Below are 17,581 nucleotides of genomic sequence, written 5' to 3'. Positions count from 1 at the left end.
ACGTGTTGTTAGGAAAGGCTATTCCTCGGAAAGGAACATCATGTTTGGAAAGGTGAAGCAGAGAGAGACTCTCAGTGAGATGGATTGACGTAGTGACTGCAACAGTGGGCCTACGTGTGCCAGAGATGATGACAACGGCAGAAGATAGGACAGGGTCCAGATCATTTGTTCATAGAGTCCCTGAGTCATACTCCACATGACAGCGCATAGCAACTAGAAAGCCCCAAAAGCTCGAAGAACCTTCAAGCATGTCTGAGAAACTATCCTGACATTAAGAATTGTACATGATTTTGTACCTGAATTATAGCCTGTTAACTCCCTTAATAATAGTAATAACCTTGTCATCATGAGTATTGTCTGTGAGTCCTGAGAGGTAATGGAGTGGATGAGGATACTCAGTTACAGAACAAAGAGGAATGTTTAGAGCTAGAACTGGTAGAAGTAGGTGTGAGAGTGTGAGGGTGTGTCTGATCTGAAAGAAATCAGTTTTATGCTGTGAATGTTATGGATGGGAACCCTTTCTCCATGTGGAGTTATTAGATGCCAGACACATCTGCCACCATGCCAGTAACAATTCTTTCACACGGACTGAAGGGTACATGACCAAATCTTTCTTCCTAGACAACTGGTGGGTAAACTCAATCCTCCAAACTTTCAGTTATCAGTCAAGATAACAATTTACATCACCCAAGGACTCCTGTGGAATCCAGTTTTGAACCCATTCTGTTGTGTGGACCAATAAATACCATTTAAAGTTAGCAGCTGTTATTGGTGACAATAGCTATTGTACTGTGAAGAGCAAAGAGTTAAATTCATAGAAAAACTGTTTGGAAGACTTATACAACCTGGTCTGGTAAAATGTCAGATGGATATTGACTGAAAGTAAAGAATACCAGAAGAATGTCTATTTATGCTTTATTGACTATGTAAAAGGCATTTGACTGTGTGGATCATAATAAGGCTAATATTGAGAAAAATGGGAATTTCAGAATAATTAATTGTGGTCATGCAAAACCTATACCAAGAGGCTGTTGTGTGGACAGAGCAAGGAAACATATGTTTTAAAATTAAGAAAGGACTGCTCAGGGTTGTATCCACTCTCCACTCCTATTCACTCTATATGTTGTTGTTATGTGCCATAGAGTTGTTTGCGACTCGTAGTGACCCTCTGTGCAAGAGCCCTAAACGCCGTTCTATCCTGTGCTAACCCTGCTGTCTCAAACACATTCATTCCCACCACTCCACTCACAGAATCGGTCCATCTCATCAAGGGTCTTCCTCTCCTACACCGTCCCTCCACTCTCCCAAATACAATGCCACTCTCCAAGCACCAGTCCCTCCTTGCAACATGCCCAAAGTATATCAGATGAAGCTTCAGAATCCTTGACTCCAGGGAACATTCTGGATTCAGTCTATATACCGAGAAAATTATTTGAGAAGCAGAATTTTATAAATATTATGAAGAAGAATGTGCCATCAGAATTGGAGGAAATGTTATCAATAACCTATTTTATACAGAAGGCACAACCTTGCTTTCTGAAAGTGAGGACTTGAAGCACTTATTGCAGATCAAAGAATATAACCTTCAATATGGATTGCATCTCACTGTTAAGAAAATTTAAAAAATCTTTCCATTAGACCAATAGGCAACAACATCATCATGATAGATGGAGAAAAGATTCAAGTTATCAACGATTTAGTATTGCTTGGATCCACAATCAATATTTTTGGTACCAGAAGTCAGGAAATCAGGAGATGTATTGCACTGGGAGAGTGTGCAGTTAAGGACCTCTCCAAATTCCTGAGGAGCAATGACGTCAGTTTGAGGACTAAGATGCAAATGATACAGGTCGTGGTCTTTCTGATCACTTGCTATGTACCTGGGAGCTGGAAAATTAATAAGAATGACAGAAGGGTGAGGGGAAATGATGCCTTTGAGATATGATGTTGGAGAAGAGTATTGGACATCCCATTGACTACCAAAAGAACAAATATAACTGGGAGCAAGTGCAGCAAGAGTGTTCCTTGGAGGCAAAATGTTAAAGCATCATCTCACGTATTTCATGGATGTTGCTAGGAGAGACTGTTCCTTGGAAAGGAACATCCTATTTGTAAAGGCTGAGGGAGGGTCTGTGAAAGAGAGGAAGACCTTCAATGAGGTGGATTGATACAGTGAGTGCCGTGATGGGCTCCAGTGATCTCGAGATTGCAAGGATAACATAGGTTTGGATCTGTAGTTCAAAAAATTGCTATGAGTTGAACTCGACAACAATGTTAGTCTGATTCTGATGTTAGTTTTATCTTTGCCTCAATGAAAAACAAATAGCCTTCCATGATAGGACAATCAAAACCTGTTGAACCCTCATTCACATGAAGGCCTGGGACTACTATGAGTGCCTGACACTTTATTTTCTCAATCTGTATAGCATCTTGGAAAAATCAGGTATCAAATCACATTTTTTTAATACTCTTTACATTTTTTAAAATATCAATCTGAGTTTGACTCAACTGTTTAGAACTTGGTTACCTTTCAAATGGGAAGAGTGGAAAAAACAAACATGTATCCTGTGTTATTATTTCTATACTCTATGGTACTTAAAAAATGAAATATCAAAAACCAACGATTTGTAATACCAAATACCTATAATTGATCACAAGGATCAGCTATTGGACTGTGAAAAGCAAAGAGTTAAATGTATAGGAAAACTGTTTGGGAGACCTCGGCAGCCTGGCCTGGGAAGATGCCAGTGGCAAGTCTGTTTACTTCTGGGTTTTAATCTCCTCTGCCTGATTAGGAGAGTTATGTTTATGCTTAATCACACACTCCCTGTTTAAACCCTGTAGAGATTTGCAGCACAGAACATTGTATATATTTTCCCAGTCTGTAAAATTCTACGAATTAAGTGGAAGCTCCCCGTACATAAGTCTTAAAAAACCAAAACAAGTAAAATTTATATACATCTGGAAAGAGATTATTTCTTCCATGTTCAAAACATTAGATTCATAAACAAGAGGCCAGCTCATAGACAACATCAAAGAGGAAAGATTCTTCTAAAACAGAACTTCTTGGAAATTTTGTTTAAAACTGGCCCATTAAACTGGATAAACATTATTTTTCGTGCCTACATCGTTACGACTGTAAGATTCTACTTGGCATTACAAGGAAAACGCAAGTAAATCTCACTCATGTGACAGGTATTGCTACTGTTTCCAGAATTAGCAAGGTAATCCATCTGGGAATACATCTTAAAACACCGTGAATGTGATTTGCATAGCTTCTTCCTGGAACTGCTCTCTTTGAAGGTTGCATATTCAGGAACAATGAGGACATTTTAGGATGCCTGTGGCTAGAATTTCCTAGTATAATTATAATAACTGAAAGATAAGAGCTGGCTCCTATGTCTAGTCATGAACGCAAAGTAGTGCTGCCTCACATGTTCAAGTTCCTAAAGAAGGGAATTTGGAAATTAAGAAATCATCAAGGTCGATAATAGCTTTTGTCAATAGTGGGTCACTATGGGTCACAGCGATGAGCATACAGGCGTTACTATACAAAATTATGTTCCAATGTGGCGATTATTCTGTGACTTGCAGTATCTTTTCTATGACCTGCATTAACTAATCAAACCCTAAAGCACTATGAGGCTTTCAGATTATTACAAAAATTACACAAACCTCCCTTATGAGTCCACTGAGTTATTAATAATAATTTGCATTTGAATGTTCTCATAGAGTTTATAAGGCATTCTCACAATACCTAATTTTATTTGATCCTCACAGAAACTCTGCAAGTTAAGAGGACATTTATTAGTATTCTGATTTTTTTGATGAGAGATAATGTGATTCTGGAAAGTCAAGGGGTTACTTACAGAGCTGACAAGCTTTCAGGCGATAAAATGAGAAACCAGAACTTGAAGGCAGGTTTTCAATATTTAAATTACATGCTCTTTCTACTTAAACCGCTTTGTAATTCTGGGTAGATGCTCAACGAGTTATGAAAGATGAACAGGAGAAAGATTTAGGAGAATTAAATACTTGGAATATTTCGAGTTTAGAAATACCTGTTTAACGTTAGAGGTTATGTTAGCCAATTTTATTCATGTAAATGGTTAATTAAATTATTCATTCATCTATTCATTTATCCAATAAGCATGCACTGAATGTCTGTTATATAGGGAATATTGCTCTAGACTCCCAACACTTATAAAACAAAAATAAAAAATACAGACAGTCAAAAGTCCCTAAGCTGATAAGTAGTGGAGGGAACACGCACCCAGCGAGCAAGCTTAGCAAAATATCATATGGAAGAACATAATTACAAAAGAGAAAAAAAATCAGGTTAAAGAAGGATGACAATCTGAATCTGTGAATGTTTTTAGGGTGACGTAGGGCATGAGATTTATTCAGATACCTGAAATAATGTGAGTGAGGAAGCCAGGTGAATTTTGGCAGTGACAGAATGAAAAGTGAATGCAAAAGTCTTAAGGTGGGCAGGTACATGTCTGGTTGGAGGCACTGGTGCCTAGTGTGTAAGGTATTTGTTCTGCCAGTCCCAAAGCAGAAGATTCAAATCCAGCAGCTACTTCAAGGGAGAGAGGTGGGCTATCTCCTTCATGTGACTGACAGCCTCTGAAAACAGTCACTGGAGGATTAGCTATGAGCTGGTTCTGACTCAAAGGCAATGACTTCAGTTTGAGGAAGTTGAAGGAGAGTAAATTAGAGGAGAGTAGAAAGAGATGAAGTGAAATAAAAGACTTCTATGAGTCAGATATCAAAGGGCTTCATGTTGTTGTGATGATGTTAGGTACCATTAAGTCAAATATGACTGATAGCAACCCATGAACAACAGATCTGAACCCTGACTTAACCTATGCTGTCCTCATTATTTAAAACATACTCAAGCTCATTGTGGCAGTTACTGTGTCAATCAACTGGTTGAGGGTCTTCCTTAATTTTATTGACCATCTACCTTTCCAAGCATGAGGTTCTTTTGCAGGGAATAGCCTTTGCTTACAATGCGCACAAAATATGTGAGACAAAGCTTTGTCATCTTTGCTTCTAAGGTGCACTCTGGATGTACTTTCTCCAAGATGTATGTTTTTGTTCTTTTGGCAGTACATATACTATTCTTCAATACTACAACTCAAAGATATAAATTCTTATTCTATCATCTTTATTTCTTGTCTAACCCTCTGATGCATAACAAGTGATTGAAAAGACCATACCCTGAATCAAATACACCATAGTACTCAAATTGACATCATTGCTTTTTAGTAATTTGGAGAATTGCCCAACTGTATACTACCTCTCCTGATCTCTTGATTGCTGTTGCAAAATGTGTTAATTGTGGATACAAGTAAAATGAAGTTGTTGACAGTTTCAATCTTTTCTCAATCATTGTTTATCATCATGTTACCTACCACTCCAGTGATGAGAATTTTTGTTTCCTAGATGCTGAGATACAATCAATCTATATTACGGGCTGTAGTTTTTTTATTTTTCTGCAGCAAGTCCTTCAAATCCTCCTCAGTTTCAGTGAGCAAAGTTGTGTCATCTGAATAATGCAGGTTGTTGATGAGTCTTCCTCAGATTCTGATGTCACATTCTTCTTTATAGATTCTACCTTCTTGATAATTCACTCAGCACTGAGATTGAAGAGGTTATGGAAAAAAAGATACAACCCTGATGTGCACCTTAGCCCATTTTAAACCATGTCATATTCCCTTGCTCTGTTAGCACAACAGCTTCTGGGTCTAGGCATAGATCTTTGCACGAGCACAATTAAATATCCTGTGATCCTCATTCTTCTCAATGTTAGCTGCAATTTGGTATGATTCATATAGCCAAGTGTCTTTGCATAGTCAATAAATCATAAATAAGCATTCTTCTGATATACTTTGCTTTCAATCAGGATTCAAGTAACTTCAGCAATAGTATCCCTGGTGCCATGGCCTCTTCTAAACCCAGTCTGAACTTCTGGCTTTTCCCTGTCAATATATTGTTCTAGCTGTTTTTGGATGATCCTCAACAATATTTTGCTTGCCTTCAATATTAATTCAGAGCTCTATGAACACTAAATTTTGACTCTTCCAATAACTAAAATTGACAGACAGCTGAATGGTCATAAGAAGGGTTTCATCTGACTGGTAATTCGGAAGCATCTTCTAGTCTTCTGTGCTGGAAACAGGTTCTGAGCCAGAGGAGAAACAAAAAAATGAGATGGAAGAATATTGTGTAATGATGAAGGAGAAAAAAAAATTAAAATTCTGGATTATTCTGGTAAGAAGCATTAAATTTGCTAATGTTGCATTAAGATAACTAAGAAGAGCCAAGGACAACTCCATGTTGGAGTCTGGACAAGTTAAGGATGAATTGGCAATTCTCTCAGATGAAAAAAGATTATGAGAATAAAGGTGACAAAATTCTCATCATTAATATAGAATATTCTCAGCCATTGTATCTCATGAATAGTCACAACTTACCTGCTAGTAGACACTTGTATATTGTTATGAGGGTGAATGGCTTTCAAGAAGAAGAAGATTCAAGAAGGGATTCAAGACCAAGATGAACAAGGAAGAAATCTTGCAATCTACTTTTGATATTAGATAATGAAAACACTGTGGTTCATAATGGTTGAGGCTACAAACTATCAATGGTATGACACAGGACCGGGCAGACTCTCCTTTTATTGTATACAAAGTCATCAGAATTAGAAGGCTGGTTCAAAAGCAGCTGACAGCAACAACCTGGGAGAACAGTTTGGATGAAAAATTGGAAGGTTGATTTTTTTCATTTATTAATTTTAATGAAAGTTTACAGAGACTTAGGGTTTCCAGTCATTCACTGTTGCACTTTTCTCCCTGAGCCACCCCCATTCATTTTTCTCCTTGAAAAGGAAAAGAAAAAGTATTTCATTGCTATGCAATCCCTACCCCCAAGTCCACTGCACTGTGCAGCCATCATTCTGGACTCCTGTCATGACTCTCCCTCATCTGTTGCAATGCAGTATACAAGTATTAAGCACCATTGTTACTTGTCTAAAGAAGCGAGTAATGGGCTCTACTATAAGAAATTACTCTCTTTTAGTTCCATGGTTGATTCCCAAAAGCAATTTTTCTCTCAATTCATTTTACTCGCTTTAGTTTTTCTTGCCCCAAATGTATGGTTCCATTTACAGATAGATTTGTTTAAAAAATATATATATGATTCTAAATCTAATCATGTTCAAAAGAGCAGCCTGTCTCTGTAGTCAATGGAGTTGTTGTTTATCATCGAGTCAGAACCAGTATATAGCTGACCCTCCAGTGAGTTTTCAGAGGCAGTTAATCACATGAGTGGAGAATGCCCATCCTTCGTTCCTGGAGCAGCTGAGGGACTCGAATTGTGGTCCTTAGGGAGTGCAATGCAGCTTCTTGCCACTAGGCTGCCAGAGTTCCCACAAAGAAGCGATTAATGGGCTCTGTTTTAATATTCACGTCCAGTACCATGGCTGATTCATAAAAGCAATTTTTCTCCCAATTAACTTTATTCGCTTTAGTTTTCTTTGCCCCAAATTTTCAATGCAACAGCATACCAAATTTTCCAGGCTTGTTTGCCTATTTTTTATGATAAATATTCTGATTGTAGTTTTTCCAATTGGTGGTTACTATTGTGTTCATGTCACGCCTCCACTCACTTTTTTCCTTTCTTCTCCCCATAAAATTCTAACATCTGTTTAGCTTACACAACTACCTATGTATCCACTCATAAATTAGTGTTTTTTTTTTATTGCAGGACTGTGTATTTAGTACTACTTAGTACTTTTATCTTTCGGTTTTATATCTCTTTCATTGTCTTCTCTTGCTTTAGTGATATTATCTTCACCTCCCCTTTATTGTGACACTGATGTGTCAAATGCAATAATGGTCACCCATGGTGGACAGTGTTTGGTGGAGCTCCCAGATTAAAACAAGCTCTGAAGCAGGAGGGGCATCCACTTCTGAAATAGCTTGCCTCCAGAAACCCTATGAACCCGGAGAGAGGATGAAAGTCAGAAAAGTGTTCAGGTCTTTCACCTACAACTCAATGACACTGAACAATAATAACAACTCCCTTATTGTTTATGGCCTCGTGCCAGGAGGGAAGTCCTTGGGGAAGGACATCATGCTTGCAAAGACGAAGGTACAGAGCAGAAGAAGACAACCCAGGATAAAATAGATTGACACAGTAACTGGGGTAATGGGGATAGGTGTATTGGAGTCAGTGAGTTTGGCTCAGGGTAATTCAGGGTTCGGAGCTATCATGCATAGGGTGGCTATGAGTTGCAGGCTACTCAATAGCACATAACAACAACAATATACCTTTTCTTTCCTTTTCATAGGGATGATTGCATACTATACTTGCCTGTTTGTGATTGGCTTTCACTCCACATAATGTCCTCCAGGTTCATCCATGTTATAAGATGATTCATGGATTCATTGTTTAGTGCTGGGTAGAATATTTTCATGTTTATGTAAATATAGTTTTTGGTTAATCTTCAGCAGAATCTTTACTTGCATGTTATATTAATTATATTGTTTGATAATTTCCACATTCTGTCAGGTCACCTTTCTTTGGAATAGGAAAAAATATTGATCTCTTCCAGTCAGTTGGCCAAGTGGTTGTCCTCCATATTTCTTGACACAACTTAGTGAGCATATCTAGGGCAGCATCTGTTTGTTGAAATATATCAATTGCTTTCTTCGAGACATTGATATGTGTGTTCTTGATCTGAAGACAATGCTCTTGAGATCAGTTGGGCAGCTACTGAACTTGTGCGTTTCTCTGACTTTCTGACTTCAGAAAAATGTCAGTTCAGAGCCTTCTAGGGCAATCTCTTGTTGCTAAGACAGGTCAAGGTGCTCCCGTTTAAAGGCAAGTTGATTACCCAAATGTGTAGGCACTGGTGTGGAGCCAAATGGGGTGAGGCAGGCAAAGGGTTGGGTAATCGCAAGGGCAGGTCAAACACTTGGAGGACCTTGCTCAAACCTCTGCTGTCTCAGTGTGCTCACGACTGGGGTCCTTACTCAAATTCCTGCTGTCCATTTCCTACCCAGTGGTTTTCTCATTGTTCCCTGCCTGGTGGCACTTACACAGGTGCCCTCACACAACAGCCCCTGCTCCAACAGGGTCCTCAATCCAACAGGATCCGAAAAGTCAAGGTCAAATTCCCACCAACCCACTAGCCTCTGGGTGGTCTACAGAGTCCACAGAAGCCAGCTGGCTGGCTCGTTTTGGGCAGTTGGTGTAGCCCAAGAGAGCTCGGCCAAATTCCCCAACACTGAGCACGCCCTTAGGTGCTCTCTCCGGTAATCAGCAATGCCCCAGTAAACATAGCCAAGATCCTACTGGCCTTTCTCCTGCCAGGTTAGTTCCACAACAGCTCGGCTGATAGCTCCAGGTGATGGCTGGATCCGCGGTGGTGCCCTGAGGTCACGGGGCTGAGGTGCGTGGTTGTGGAGCTGAAAAAAAAAAAAAGAAATATACCAATTGGTAAACCACCATTTCCTGGAGCCCGGTTTTTGCCACTTCTTTCAGAGCAGCTTGAACTTCTTCCTTCATCACCACAGGCTCTTGCTCATACTTTGTCTCATGAAATTCTGTGTCTGCCAATCCTTCTGGTACAATGACTCTATATTCTTTCCATCATCTTTTAATGCTTTCTGGATCATTTAATATTCTGCCCAAAGCATCATTAAGTATTGCAACTCGAGGCTTGGTTTTTTGGGTTTTTTTTCCCCAGCTCCTTGAACTTAAGACATACCAAGCGAGTTTGGCCCCTTTGATTTTCTGAAGAGGGCTATGAGGATATATTAAATGGATCTTGGCTGAAAGCAGAGAGTACCAGAGGAAGGTCTATCTGTGCTTCATTGATTATGCAAAGGCATTTGACTGTGTGGATCACAACAAACTGTGGCTGACTCTGAGAAGAATGGGAATCCCAGAACACTTGATCATGCTTATGCGAAACCTATACTTAGACCAGGAGGCAGTGATCAGAACGTAACAGAGGTATGCTGCACGGTTCAAAACTGGGAAGGATATACATCAGGGATGTGTCCTATCTCCATATATTTTCAATCTATATGTGGAACAGATTATCCAGGAAGCTGGGCTCTATATGAAGAAACATGGCATCAGGATTGGAGGAAGACACACAACGCTGCTTACTGAAACCTGAAGCACTTGCTGTACACCTTAGTGTGCAGACTGACGTCATTGCTCTTCAGTACTTTGGATATCTTTATTTTTTAACTTTTCAGGGAAATTCCATACCTACTCTACAGTGATTATATTGCTTTACAACAACACCAATAGTATATAAGCAATCTAGCTTCTATATATCCTTATTAACAATTTGCCTTTTGTTTGTTCAACATTGTTATTATTTCTGAAAGAAGATGATATGTCGTAATTGAACAGTTTGTAACATCTGAACATGCTGGAGGGTCAGCAATTAATTGATTCCTACTCTAGAGCAGTATATTTGAATTGGTAATGATTGTAAGAATTTCTTCACATATTTGCTGGCAGTCATGTCTTCTTTAGGCAAGTGTGTGTCCATGTCCTTCACCCATTTTTAATTTTTATTTTATTAGAAATAAAGTTTACAAATCATATTGGTTTTTCATTTATTCATTTATTCACATACATTTTGTTTTATAATACTCTGATCATTATTTCATTAGATAATCCATACATATTTTAAAACATTTATTAGCATAACTAATATAATAAGTTAATAATAATGTTTGACAGTAGATTGTATATTGCCTTTTCTTTCACCAAATTTCCCTGTTTATTAATTTTTATTCCACTCTCCCTTCCTCCCCATTCCTGGTAAGCATCCAAAATTAATTCTATGTGTGAACTTTTCTTTATAGTTTTACGTAGAATTCTTGTACCATTACAGGCCTTTTGTGATTGACTTATTTTACTTAGCATAACGTCATGTAGATCCAACCATGTTATGCTGTCTTTGAGCTGCTCTCTTTTTGGTGTTGCTAGTGCTTTATTTGTTCTGTCTACTTTTTTGTGTGCATTTTGTCCATGACATTTCTTAAAACTTCCCTCATTGCTGTTTAAGTGTTTTCTAATTCTTTGTTATTTTCTTTCCTCTTTTTCATTTTGATAAACTTTACTGATTTTTTTGGCAGTTAACCTCTATGTTATTTTATTCCCAGGTCTAAATCAGTTCACTTTCTCTTCAAATATCCTTGATTTTATCCCCATATAGGATTCTGTAGCTATGTTTCTTTTTCTATCATTTGCTGCTGCTCTTGTTTGGGGTCACATGTTGACTACAATGGATAGAGACCCTATGAACAACAGATCAGAGCTTTGCCCTGCCCTGTGCCCTATCTCACAATTACTCAAGCCCATTCTTACAGTCATTGTGCCAACCCAACTTGTTGAGACTTTGTAGTTGTCACTCTTTACATACTGATGTCTCTTTTACCTATTTTTGGTTGTGTATCTCACCACTGGGCCAAATGGCAGCATGATGATAGATGGAGAAGATATTGAGGTTACTAACAATTACAGTTTGCTCAGCTCTGCAATCAACACTCTAGGAACCAGGGATCAGGATATCACTGGGAAAATCTGCCATCAGGAATTTCTCCAGAGTACTGAGAAGAAATGATGTCAGTCTGGAGACTAAGGTGCACCTGATCCAGGCCATGGACTTCACAGTTACTTTCTATGCATCAGGAAGCTGGACAACGACTAAGGATGACAGAAGAAGAATTCATGTCATTTAATTGTGGTGCTGGAGAAGAGTCTTGAACATTCCATAGACCACTAAGAAAACAAATGGATTTGTCTTGGAGAGGGTGAAACTAAGTTTTTCCTTAGAGGCTAGGATTTTGAAGCTCCACCTCACACACTTTGGGCATGTAGCCAGGAGGGACTGGTTCTTGGAGAACAACATCATGCTTAAAAGAGTGGAGGGACAAAGCAGGAGAGGAAGACCCTTGTATTGATACAGTAATTGGGGTAATGGGAGTAGGTGTGTCAGAGTCAGTGAGACTGGCTCTGGACAGGGCAGGCTTCAGAGCTGTTGTACATAGACATAGGGTTGCTATTGGTCGCAGGTGACTCGAAGACATGTAACAACAACAACGACAACAACAACAATATATTTAATGTATTTCTGTGTCAGTATATTTGTGTCAGTTTCTGAGTGATGTTGTCATACCTACTAAATTCAGATTGTTATCTGTTAATTTTGACTCTCAGCCCAAAGATCTCCCTTTAGAAATTCTTACAAAATTACTCTGATTGTTGTGTGTTGTTGAGTTGCGTGTAACTCAAAGTGGCCTTGTTAGTTTCCATTTATTTGTAAATGTTATATTTTCACTATCATATCTGAGGGACAATTTTGCAGAGTATATCATTCTTAGTTGATATATTTTTCCTTTCAGAATTATATTTGCCCATTTCTTTCTTCCTGACTGGTTTCTGCTAAGCAAATAGCCTATTCTTTTGATTCTCCTATGTATCTCTCTTTTTTTCTCTCTCAAATTGCATATTCTTTCTTTGTCTTTAATTTTTTTATAATTTCATTATGATATGACTTAGAATTTTTCTTTTGATGTCTATTTTATTTGGGGTTTTCTCAGCTTCTTTCATGCCCTAGCTAAGGTGACTGGGCTGAAGACATGGCTCCACCAGTCCCTGGGTCCTTAATGTGGGCGAGTGGGCTGATGAGGGGTTGCTGTTAGACCATCGCCTCCCAGAGTACATAGCTGGGTAAAGAAGCATATACCACCAGATTGCAGGTCTTGGTATGGGTGAGTGGGTAGAAGAAGAAACGCCACCGTTCTACAGGTCCTAGCAGGGGACTCTAGCACTGTCTATGACTCGACAGCCCTTAACAACAACAACAATTATCAGATTGAAATAATTGGAGCATCTTCTTTTTCTTTATAATTATTTTTTAAATTCTCTAGCAAATTTTATTTCAAAAGTGTTGAGACTACTACTATTTTTATTGTTGTTGTATACCATTGAGTTAGAAATGACTTATAACTGACCATCCAGCAAGTTTTCAGAGACAGTAAATAATCAGAGAGGAGATTGCTCATCTCTCCCTCACAGAGGTACTGGTGGATTAAAACTATGTACTTTAGAGTTAAGTATATTTAAAATTATTATAAAGTAAGAGAAACTATTCTTAAAGAGCAGGAGGAGGGTAGGCAATCTCCTGTGAAATTAACTGCCCTGAAAACCCGCTGGAGGGTCAGCAATGGGTCAGTTCCAACTTGAAAGGACACAGCAACAATTTCCAAAAAGCTGATTTTTTTTAATAGAAAATTCATTAACAAAATTTAATAGTTTATTTGGAAGTTAAACATGGGAGCTAGTGAATGAACAAAGAAGAAATTTTTTGACAGGAAGTTAAACCATCAACAGTAGCAGCAGTTCTCCTTCAACAATGGCAAAATGATGTGGAAATTTGCAAAGCATCTTAATCCCAAATCTAGTGTCAAGAAGAGTCCTCTCACAGACCCTAAAAGCAAAGAGGCACAAAAAGCAATCCAAATGGTGTCAATGGCAGACAATTCTAAAGCAAGCAATTAGATAGCTTCTTACCTAAAATGGAAACTGTGCCTTAGTGTGAGTAAATGTTAATTACGTTTATCTTTAATGAGGTTGAACAGTAGGAAAATTGCCACTTCTGTGAGCTAACACTCCTTCTTTCTCTTAATTTCCATAGTTCTACACATTTGCCAGAGATTGTGTCTGTGTCTGTTACCACATTGTATTCCTCTCCCTGGACCAGGGATTGCTCAACAGCTCTGTTTACCTATTCCTGAGAATCATAAGGTCTGGCATAATAACTGATGGTTAAATAAATGAGAAAACTAAACCAAATCAATACAGAGTGCAATCTCCATTTGAAAAGTTCAGCAGCATCATTAGAGAAATTTATTGATCATCTGAACTAAAGTAATGCACTAATATAGAGGCCAACGCAAAACTATCAGGTGCTAAGACGGCTTGAAAGAACTGCTGAGTAAGGTGTGTTTTGCGTATTGGAAAGGGCTGCTGAGAAGGAAGCTGACATCTACCACAGCCATTGAAGTAAAGCCCATGAATGAGGACAATGGTGGTTCAGGTGTAACAGCCTCACCTGTGGGGAAGACTCACTCACTCTCGCGCATTGCTGTTGAGTCAGAACTGACACATAGCTCACTCTCAATTGAGTCTCTGAGGCTGTAAATCACACAGGAGGAGACTGGATTGTCCACCTTCCACAGAGTCACTGGTAAAGAAGAACCATGAGAGAGCTATTGTTTTGGAGTTAGCAGCACAACTCTCGCATGAATATTATGATAATACTCGTCAGTGCCATTGAGGATATTTTGCATGCAGATTCTGACTGGCAAGTGAGCAAAGTGAAGTCAAAGATTCAGCAGTTCTAAGAATTTCCAGATTGGTGCTACAGGTGCTGGATTGCTGTTGAGTCAGAAAGAATCATAGATGACCCTCCAGCAGTTTCTCAGAGGCTGTAAATTGCACAGAAGGAAACTGCTCATCTTTCTCCTTTGGAGCAGCTGGTGGATTGGAACTGCTAGAGATAAACTGCCCCTGCGCTAGATCACAAGTCCCTACAGACTATACCACCACAACTTCCTGCCACACTCTGAGTAGCAGGTACATATGATAGAGTGAGGTGCCTAACTCAGTCTACAGCTATGTAGAACGTGCACTCAGGCAAGCAGAACGAGGGCTTTTGTGAGTTGCCTTGGATCAGCTGGAGTCCTTTGCGTGCCAGCACCATGTAGATCCTGGCACAATTAGCAGCAAGCACCAATTCAGGCTTCATCCTCACTGAGGTCAAGCAATGTTCAATGCAGGAAATGAGTTCCCAGATGCCCTTTTCCTTGCCGGATATTTTCAAACCAGAAAAGAGAGGAGAAAGCCAGGCTGAAAACATCTGGCTGTTAAGCCAAGAGTTAACATTTCTGGGACTCTCATGAAGTAGTGTTGTTTCTGGACACTGCCCTGCTTTTTTTTTTTTTTCTCTGTCACACTTTATTTGGAAGATAACATATATGTACAAGAGATGGAACTGTCAGGTGAGGGGCTCGTAGGGTATCTTACAAGGAGGGCCACAGCCTGCCAAAGTCTCTCCTGTTTCCTAGAGAGAGGTGTCCAGCAGAGGGGAGGAGCTTGGTTCCTTCCAGTCCTCTACTCGATTCCTTCTTGTTTGTCTTTGATGGCCACCCGGAAGCGCTCCTCCAGCAGGGACAGCTCGCTGATGAGGTCTGTGATGGCATTGGTGAAGGCCTCCTGGGGGCTATAGTCAGGTGTGGTCTGCACTAGGATGATAATCTTGTGCTCCAAGGGGTGGGGCACTTTGTAGCCAGCAAACAGCACCTGTGGGGTCCTTCAGCAGCTGTGATTTAATGATGTTTCCCAGTGTGTGGTCTTCTTTGTTGATGGTGAACAAACAGGCATTAGGTACCTTGGTGTCCTTGTTAATGGTGATCTTCTTCTCCCCTTCGAAGAGCAGGAAGGACTCGAAGGCGGGAGGGAGGAGCGTTCATCCTAACAGCTCGCAAACACTCTACTACTGCTGCCCTGCTTTTTGATCCGTGAGGATGTTTTATTGATCTATATCTATTGTGATTCTTCAAGTGGAGTAATTGGGAAGTGTAGTAGCATAGTCTGCATCATGTTGCACTGCTAACCCATGGGTGCCCAGAGACATGAAACACCCGTGTGTCTCTGGTGTTTTGAAAACACCAAGGATGAAGGATTGACAGCCTCAACAGTTTTGATTTACAGCCTTAGAAACTTGATGTGGAGTCTCTGTGAATTGGAACTGACTAGACTACAGAGTGAGAGAGAATCAAATGGGATAAGAGCATTTATAAACAGACAATTTTGTGAGGGTTAAAGCAGAGGGTGAGTAATTTGTACAGGCTTCTCAGTCTGGGCATTTTGAGATAAATCTGGACTTTTTTTCCTTTCTTAATTCATTTGGTGCTGCACATTTTCCTCTTCTATCTTTAACTTTAATATGCCCTGTATAAGTAAAAATGTTGCCAGGAAGTTGATTCTGATGCATGGTGACAGTATATGTGTAGAGTGGCACTGCTCCTTAAAATTGTCCAGGCTCTGACCTTTGGGAGGCAGACTACCAGTCCTTTCTTCTGCAGTACCTTTGGGTGAATTCCAGTCACTAAGCCTTTCAGTGAGCAGTCAGACATTTAACAGTCTGCGCCATTCAGCATCTTCTTACTACACAGTCTATTATAAAATAGTCAGATGATAATGGTAATAAATAATAACAATAACAGAATTTAAAGGAAAGAGCATGCCTCAGAGCTTACTGAGAGCTTTCATTCACACTTTCTCTTTTAATCTGCATAGCATCCTAAGAGGATTTAGCATTTGTTCCATTCCACATTCCAGGACAAGATCCAAACCCAACATGGCATTTTCTGAGAATCTTGCATTTCTCATCCATGGACCAAATAAGTAGGCTGACATTTTAAAATATGTTTAGCCCCAAACTGATTTAGTTTCACAATAAATGAGAAAGCTCTGTGCAGGATTTTGGCAACCTGCAAAGCTTCGCAGCCACAGGCAAAGAAAGACAAACCCAGCGAGAAAGTGACTTTGCCACAGTAGAATGAACAATTCCTCTAGCAAATTACAGATCACCGTTTGGAAGTGGCCCGAGTGTTTTAGACATGGGTGAAGGAGCTCACTGAGGGCTGTGCCCACTGCCCATCTGGAACTTTCAGCAAAGCCTCTCCAGAAGCTATGGAACTCTGCTTTCTCACCTTGAATAAACCCTATACATAGGTAATGTGAGCCGCTTCTATGTACACACACCTAAAACACACATCTTAACCTCTTATTCTGGTATCAGATCTTATACCTATGATTAGAGGTCATTTGGGAGAAATATAAGCAATGTCTTATGAATCCTATGATGTAAATATAAGAATCTTGCAAAAAAGGATCATGTATCAATTGAAACATTTTTTGGTTTGTACACATAATTTGTTTATATTGTGATTCATTCATGTACATTGTGTTTTATACAATCTTCCATTTCCATTGTTTCACACAATCATTCATATACATTGTATTTTGTATATTTACTAGTGATCTATGCCAATTATTTCCCATCTTTTTTAGTTCCTATTGAGTAGTTTGACAGCTTCAGTTTGCTTGGCTCTACAATCAACACTCTTGGTACAAGCAATCAGGAAATCAAAAGACAAATTGCATTGGGGAAAGTCTGTTGTCAGAGACCTCTCCAAGGTACTGAGAAACAATGATGTCAGTCTGGAGACTAAGGCTCCCCTAATACAGTCCCTGGTCTTTATAATTACTTGCTATGCATCTGAGAGCTGGACAATGACTAGGGATGATAGAAGGAGAGTTGATGCCTTTGACCTATGGTGCTGGAGAAGAGTATTGAATATACCATGGACTGCTAGGAGAACAAACAAGTTCGTCCTGGAGAAGGTGAAGCCAGGCTGCTCCTTGGAGGCAAGGATTCTGAAGCTTCATCTCACATATTTTGGACATGTTG

General features: G+C 39.5%; 1 pseudogene; it reads right to left on the bottom strand.

Annotated features, from left to right (window-relative positions):
• Positions 1–15,216: 15,216 nt before the first annotated feature.
• Positions 15,217–15,559, bottom strand: LOC102845442 (annotated as a pseudogene).
• Between the last annotated feature and the right edge of the window lie 2,022 nt (positions 15,560–17,581).

Source organism: Elephantulus edwardii, unplaced genomic scaffold (genome assembly GCF_000299155.1).
Source record: "Elephantulus edwardii isolate Elephantulus edwardi_28Jun2011 unplaced genomic scaffold, EleEdw1.0 scaffold00073, whole genome shotgun sequence".
In the NCBI taxonomy this organism is placed as follows: domain Eukaryota; kingdom Metazoa; phylum Chordata; class Mammalia; order Macroscelidea; family Macroscelididae; genus Elephantulus; species Elephantulus edwardii.
This window is presented reverse-complemented; position numbering and strand designations above follow the sequence as displayed.